Consider the following 8,882-nt stretch of genomic DNA (forward strand, 5'->3'; position numbering starts at 1 on the left):
TTCAGTTCTGCGTTCAAAACTGTGATACCGATGCAACTGGTGGATAAGCTCATGAAGCTCGGGATAAACAAGCACCTATGTAACGGGACTCCTGATTTTCTGATTGGTAGACCCCAGTGGACATGTGCTGGAAACAACACCTCTCAATGCATAGTCCTGAATACTGGTGTTCCCCAAGGTTGTGTGTTCAGCCCCTTGCTCTTCACCATCCTCGCCCATGACTGTACTACAAAACATAAGTTCAATCATATTATAAAATAATAATACCACAGTCATGGGTCTCATTAGTGGTGGGAATGAACATTACTACAGGGATGAGGTGAACACTTTGATTGCCTGGTGTGACAGGAACAATCTGGACCTGAATGTTAATAAGACCAAAGAAGTGATTATGGACTTCAGGAGAAAGGCAACAGTTCACCAACCACTCACTTTCAAGGAGGAGGTAGTAGAGAAAGTCAAAACAACCAAGTTCCTGGTACTTCACATTTCTGATTACCTCTCCTGGGCTACTAATATCAACCATATAGTCAAGAAGGCCCAACAGAGGCTTCACCTCCTGAGAAAGCTCAAAAAGGCCAGGTTTCCACTGTCTGCTTTTACCACTTTCTACAGGGGTGCTATCGAGAGCATCTTCACTAGCAACTTCATAGCATGGTTCAGCAACTGCACAATTGCTAAGAAGAAGAAGAAGCTACAGAGGGTGGTGAGGGTAGCTGAGAAAATCTTGGGCACAGACCCCCCGTCTATTCAGGAGCTTTTCTTCACAAGACCAAGAAATAGAACATACAAAATACTTGCTGATTCAACCCATCCGGCCCACAACTGGTTTTCACAACTTGCGTCTGGAAGGAGGTACTGCAGCTTCCACTGTAAGACTACCAGATTCAGGAACAGTTTGTATCCTATAACTGTGAAACCTATTAATATGGACACCACCCATAATACCTGATACATTGAAACCTCTTTTTTTTATTTAATCCTGCTGCTCTGAGCAATTACTGCCAGCATTACTATTATGCAATATGATGGCTATAATGAGTCACGTCTAAGATTAACAACTGCAATTTGGTAACTAAACAGCTGCTATTCATTAGTCTCTATTTATTCTCTATCTCAACAGTTTAGGGGTTTGGTAGTGGGTATTTACTATTTATCACTGGATAATGGGTATTGAATGTGTTTATGTAATGTGAACTACCTCTTGCATGTCATACGTGTTATTTTCTTTCTTATGTTATTCTGATACCGCTGTATCTACATGACTTGCACTGCATTTCTCTCGTGAGCTAACATTTGTAATTTCATTTAGGCTGCACTTGTGTGGTCCTAAATGACAATAAAGTTTCTTTGAAATCTTTAAATCTTTGAAATCGAGTCCTACAATATTAGTGCAAAGTAGCACTTAAAAGTGAACTGTGGAAGCTTTCAAAGGTATATTGCAAACTTACAAAGATATGTAGTAGTTACACTTAAGTGAAACAGTAGAGTAGCTAGGATGGGGTGAAGGGGGCAACTGCCTTGGATGCATGATCTGTTAATTCCAATCACTCTTTAATGCATATTGGCTTTTAAATGCCAGTTCTCCACTTGTGGTCAGACCTGAGCAGTGTAGCACTCCACGTGTGGTCTAAATTGTAGCAACTGCTTACTACATTTAAAAGGAAAAAAGATTTGTTTCTTTTTCTTTATATATATATATATGTGTGTGTGTGTGTGTGTGTGTGTATGTATATATTAACGCCTGAATGCTGTAGTGTTCCCTGTGTAGTCTATACTGTAGAAAAATGATTTCTTTTTTTCTTTTTTTTTTTTGTTGAAAAATGAGGGGCAGGAAACTGGAATGGGACCTGATTGGCTTATGTATTTCAGGAACCCCAGATACCTGATCACAGCCTTTCCTTTTAATTGCAATCCACCTAGTGATGTAGGGGTTGATGCCTAGCTTCAAGAGTTTTTCTATGATTCCTAATGTGTAAGTTTGTTCATTCGACCATTCATTCTCCATGTTTCATAGGTACCGATACTTCAAATCATTATCGCTGAAGACACTAAATAATGACTTGCATTTGAGTTTCAGATTTCTTATCCTCCAGTACATACTAGCTAACGCAAATCCAGTTATTGTAACTTTCTAATTTTGTAAGAGCAATATTTAAAATCTGTTCACATTTCAGGTTTTGTCAATTTCTTGTGGTAAGACGAGAGGCAGATTGCAGACCTTTTTTATTTTTTTTATTTTTGCTCTTCAGTTGAAGAGCTGCGGCTGGTGGTGAGGTAGGGAGGGAGAGGGTCATGTACTTGTCTACCTGGTGCGAGTACAACGAGTTATATTTTTTTTTGCTCTTCAACTGAAGAGCTGGGGAGGATGGGAACCTGTACAAGGATAAGCCCCAGGTGCTAAAAAAGCCAGCTACACCTCTGATATGCAATACTTACACCTGTATGCAAGCATTCCTGCACACTTCTTAGCCTGCTTTACACATTCACATCTCTGTACCCTTTGTTTGGGTGGTTATTCACTGGCTACACATGTGTGAAAATCAGTGACATTTATTTGTGCTTACCACATTTGAATATAACCAAAACACTACTTTTTGCACATTAGCCTTGCACACTTGTGCAGGAATTTGGATACCACCCATAAACTCCACAAAGAGAAAATTAAACAGTTTAAGAAGAGGATGAAAGTGAAAAAGATGAATCAAAAATAGTCACTATGCCAAGTGAAACCAGCCATTCTAAGCCATCACACACACACACACACACACACACACACACACACACACACACACGCGCCAAATACAATAGAAAGAATCTGTCAGACACATATCAAAATAGTAGTAAAATACGTAAAAGAATTATCAAAACCCAATACATAAGTCAGAGGTGTAGCTATCTATTCTTATGCCAACTGAGCCCCCTAATAATGTGCATGGGGTGGTTACTCTCTTCACCTCACCCTTACTATGCCTCTGAAACAAGGTAACAAACATATTGTCAGCTGAAGAAAGTAAAAAATTTGGATGTGGGAACATTGCTGCTTGCATATATGTGTGTAGTTCTTGGAAGTATTTGTGAAGACATTTTAGAGCACAACAACCATATCATCAGCTAAATCAGCTTAAAAATGACTGGGGCAATACTCCTCGCATATACTTCTCTTTCACTTCCCGGAATTGCTACCAAAATGATTATTTCGTGAATGTTTTTCCAACTGTGTCCTGGAAAGCAGTATAAAGCACTGTTATGCTGGTACATTACTCCCCTCATATGGAGTCTTTCATCTGCAGAACTCAGCTGATGTATTGTGCAGTATTAGTGCAAAAATACACAAAATTCTCTCAGTTTATCAGTTATAACGCTGCATAGCTATTAGTTAAATAGGTTGAGGAGCTCTTTTACATTAAAATACTCAAAAAATGTAATGTCAATGTTTTCTTTTTAAGATCAGATGGTTTAATATATTAAAATGCTGAATTAGTGAAATTTAATATTTCAATATAGACCGTGTGTGTGTGTGTGTGTGTGTGTGTGTGTGTGTGTGTGTGTGTGTGTGTGTGAGAATATAATTTTATACAATCTGTGATGTACAAATACCAGGATTTGCACTTAAAGATGGTGATTGCATCATGTTCAGGATTTCTCTTTTCTTTGAAATACAATCATTTTAGATTTAGTATACATCAGGGCCAGCTCGTGAGAATGGCTGCTGGTCTGCAGCACCCCCCCCCCTCGGGAGGGGGGAGGACAAAAACAAAACAGAACAAAAAATATATTTAATTTAATACTATGTTTCATTTGTGGAGCTCAGGATTAATAAAGCTTATTCCACTAGCTGAGCTGTTTTGAGAACAACCCAGCATTATGTCTACTCCAAATTTAGAATAAGGATCTTCCATACCATTTGCAAAAAAGCAAAAACTTGCTTAAAAAGCAGCTCATTGTGCTGCTGTATAAACCATCAAGGAACCAACTGTATTTGTTCAGTCTATCTCAAGTTACTGCGGCAGCCTGAGAATGAAAGTGAAAGACAAAAGTAATGGATCTCCATGGAGATATCAGCACTTATTTTAGTGTATATGTGTTTTTATTAGTCCTATGCCTGCATGTATCCAGAGTGTAGAAAGATAAATATTTTGTTTCTTTTAAGAAATGTTTTTATTAATTTAACATATCTACTACATATATATATATATATATATATATATATATATATATATATATATATATATATATACACACACACACACACACACACACACACACACACATACACACACATACACACACACACACAGAAAGAAAGAAATTCAACATCACATACAGTTATACAATGTTAGGAATACATTGGATGGTCATGGTAGTTTTATACAATTAACACATTAAGAGTCTTGGTTTTGCAATAGCAATATTTCAAGGCTATCCCAACTTCTAAAAGTCTTAGTATGATTTATAGATCTTGTTCTGATCACTTAATTTTCAGTTTTACATAGTATTGCTGTTACATTTAAAAATTCTTTGAATGTAGGAACTGAATTTGATTTCTAATTTTTTGTAATAACTTTTCTAGCTACTGCCTGGAGACTCCAGAACTGTTTTTGTTGTTTGACTTTTACAGATAAAGGAAGTGAAACATTCATTAGTATTATTGATCAAGTTAAAGAACAATTATCAAACCATAACTCATTAAAAAAACATATTTATCTCTTCCCAATATACATTTATTTTTTTCACATTTCATAAATGTGTGTTCAATCAGTTTTTACATCTTTCTACATCTCCAACAGACTGAAAAAGTCAAGTTTTTTTTTTGCCAGGTATTAATACTATTGAATGCCATATGTATATAATCTTGGGTAATACAATCATTTTAATAAGTACTACCCTATTTTTGAAAGTAAAAAAATAATAATTTCCATTGCTTAGTAAGAAGTAACATTTCTTCAATTATTTTTTTATTAGTTATTTTTAATCATCTTACTCACATCTTGATAGATTTTTTATTCCTAAATATTTTAGTTCATTTTCTTCCCAATTGTATTTATGTTTATATTTAAGCTTAGTATCTAGTAATTGATTTAACACTAAAGTTTCAGTTTTATTTTTAAATTTCAGCAGCTGTACTTCTTGAAACTTTTCAGTTTCCTTATCTATTTAATTGTATAACTGAAATCTCCTCTAGTTAGTAAAATATCATCTGCAAAAGCTGCATTTTAGATTGACAATCCTTGGTAATTAAGAATCCATCAATTTTTTATTGCTTTTTACACTATTAGCTAAGGGTTCCATAACTAATGCAAATAGTAGAGGGGACAAGGGAGACCCTTGCTTTGTGCCTTTGTTTAAAATGAATCCTTGAGAAATGTAACATCCAATTTTAACATATACTTTGGAGTCTCTATACAGTTTTTTTTTAATATTCCAATAATTATTCTGGAAATTAAATAAGATGGTTTGCCAGAGATGGCCTGCACCTGTCACCTTTGGGATTCTGGATACTGGCTAAGGCTCTTGCCACCCCTATAGTGCCTTTTTTAGACAAGGTTCAAATGACAAATTCACCACTGTAACAGGTACAAGCAAGCAAAGTCTGAGGGTAATGCTGCTCAATGCTAGAAGTCTAAACCTCAAAATGCACTCACTCGAGGCACTCCTTAAAATGGAGAACATCGACATCCGTGTGTGTGTGTGTGTGTGTGTGTGTGTGTGTGTGTGTATGTATATATATATATATATATATATATATATATATATATATATATATATATATTCATATTGCTAAAATATATGTGCATTTTTTAGCTCTAACAAAATGACAAAATCTCTGAATTAATTTTAAAAGTACAAGTGTCTTTATCACAAAAGTGTGTTGTTGTTTGTCTTTTGGCTTTTCCCAGTTAGGGGTCGCCACAGCGGAACTCCGGTCCGCTAATGATTGGCAGTTGGTTTTTATGGTGTCAAGTTGCCAGCCCAATGCCCAACCTTCAACGAAGGCACACCCATTCAACACATGTCTTTTGAACGCCCACTTGACTGTGGGGAGGACATACAGACTCCACACAGAAGGCACTCCCAACCCAAGCCGAGAATCAAATGGGAGTACCTCTTGCTGTGAGGCAACAACGCTACCGCTGCACCACCATGGAAGTCGTAATACTCTTAATATGATGAATACCAAAATATTTAAGAATCCTTTAGCTTATTAAACTAATTCATAAAAATATGTACATTACTGAGATCAAAGAGAATGTCTTGCTATTTCTCTGGAGTAAAAAAAAACAAAAAACATTTGCAGTCTGTATTGTATTCAGAAGTTACAAAATGTTTAATTCATATTCCATTCTTCCTTCTTGGGTTCAAACATATTGAAAAATCTACTTTACTTTCCATCAAAATGCATGTACTGATTCAACAATATATAATACTCACATTTCAGCTCTGATTTATGAAATGAGTTATTTCAGGTAGGATTAGTGAAGCTAATAATACACAATATACAAAAAAGCTCAAAGTTAACATGACCAAGATTCAAAGTTCAGTCTTCAGGATATTTTCAAATATTTTTATATGATGTTCTGTGTAAGTTATATGAGCTCTTATACAGTCACATTTTTGACATATTCAGATATATTTAATACATATCTTTCTTATAAGCAGTTTGTTATTTAAATATATTTTTCTATCTTATTTGCAAGTAATATTCCACCGTACTCTATATATCTTGTATTTCTAAAATTTCCCATCAAATAACTATTTAATCATCAGCTCTGTATTAGAGATTACAGTATGCGTCTATATTTCTTAACTTACTGACACTGTTTTTTATTACTCTCATATTGCAGATATTTTATTCCTTGTACATATGTATATTATTCACAAGATGTTTACTTTTCTTATTAATTCTAATACTGCAAGTAATCTTGACTATATAAAAAAGAATAGTGGCTTGTTTAATTTGAATTTGTGTTTTTAACCATTGTGAACTGCTGTTCTGATCTAAGCTTTGCATCCTGAAATTAGAATTTGATTGCTACATGTGCACATGACAACTCGCAGCACACATCAGCTGCTAATTCTTTCAAACTGTTCTAATCAGTGACAAACATCTAACTTTACTTCATTCCATTAATATATATGGTTAGGGTTAATAGCATTACAGCATAAGCTATTAACATTCAGCAAAATGTAAGCAAATTATATGTCAGCAACAACTCAATATAAAATATTACTATAGCTTTTGTTTTATCAATTCTTCACTTGTAAAAAAGAAAATGTTATTTTGAGTAGATTTTTCACATATACGTGAAAGAAAGAAAAAAAAGAAAGTTTCTGTTTTCTCAGACATCAATGATGCACTTTGACTTACATTTTCTTCAGAACAGCTCAAGGCAGGAAGCAAGTCAAGCAAGAATCCTGCATTCTCACACAATTGTGGCATTGCTGTGTTCTAAAGCTTTTTTGAGTGTTACTTGCTTCATAAATGACCTGTGAAAGGAATGTGTTACACAACAACAAAGAAAACAAAACCACTAGCACTTCAACACTTCTAATTAGCAGATTACTTAGATCTGGCATTCAGTTAACATAGCAATGCACATACTACGCAAAGTTAAAAAAAATACAATTCTTAACTTATGTAGTCTTAAAGTTACCAATTCTATTGCTTATAATTAATGACGTTCTCTTTCAGAAAGCATTTGTTTAACATTTATAAATATGCTTGTAAGTTTAGTTAAATGAAATATATTGTCTTTCACTTAAATATAGTAGAATAGTAAAACTAACCAGTTATATTCCTTATCATGAAAAACGTTTTAGCTAAAAATATAAATACGTACTTACATATGTTTTGAAGCTTAAAGTCCAATACAAATCTTATACTTAAAGGGTAAACTCATTGTTTCAAAAAATATAAGTCCTGCAATCAGAGAATAAAAGTCACTTGTTTTTAAGCTTTTTAATTTTAGAAGCAGTTTCCAGGCATTCAGTTCACTCTGTCTCTTTAGGGATATACTGTTGCAATCCATTTCTTCAGTATTATGAAGGATTTTACTTTTGATGACAAAAGTAAATACCTTCTCCAGTCTGTCAAATATTTTAGTTCTTTTAGAAAGAAATAATTTGATCTTTGCAGGAAACACCAAAGTGGGTTTAATATTGTTCTTTTTATGTTCCTTTATCAGTAGTAAGTAGGATTTTCTTTTACTCATTACTTTACTGGAATAATTATTGTCAAAGCTGACTACATGTTCATCTTTTTTTAATCAGTGGGTTGGACCATGCTGTTTTTAATATTTGATCTTTTTCTAAGTTTGACATAAACTTAACTATAATTGAACATGGTGGTGAGTTTTCCTTCTTTGAAGGTGCTGTCGGGGATCTGTGTGCCCTTTCAATTAAAGTTTCAGTTAGATTTAATGTTTTATGTATCCAGGTTGTTTAGAAGTATATTATATTGTCTCCTTCATACTTTTCAGGTATACCATATATTCTAAATTTATTTCATCTCAGTCTATTTTCTAAATCATCAACTTGATCTATGAACCAGTTATTTTGTTTTAAAAGAAATTCAGTCTGAGACTCATCTTCAGTTATTCTTCCTTCATGATCATTTAAAGCTTTTTCCATACTGCTGATTTGTGCACTTTGTTGTTTCATAAGAATTTCTAAATGTTCCATCTTTTTTCTGATCTCTTCTAAGAAACTTTCTATTCTGGTATCCAGTTTGTTCATTTTAAGTAATACATCCTGCATACTAGATATTAGTGACTGGATTTCTTTTTTAACACAAGATCCTGAGTACCATTTCTTGAGTGGCTCATATTGAAGTCTCTTCTCTCTTAACCAAACATTTGAAATTCTGACAGGAAAATTACATA

The sequence above is a fragment of the Protopterus annectens genome, chromosome 1.part0 (genome assembly GCF_019279795.1).
Source record: "Protopterus annectens isolate FY-2018-M chromosome 1.part0, PAN1.0, whole genome shotgun sequence".
In the NCBI taxonomy this organism is placed as follows: Eukaryota; Metazoa; Chordata; order Ceratodontiformes; family Protopteridae; genus Protopterus; species Protopterus annectens.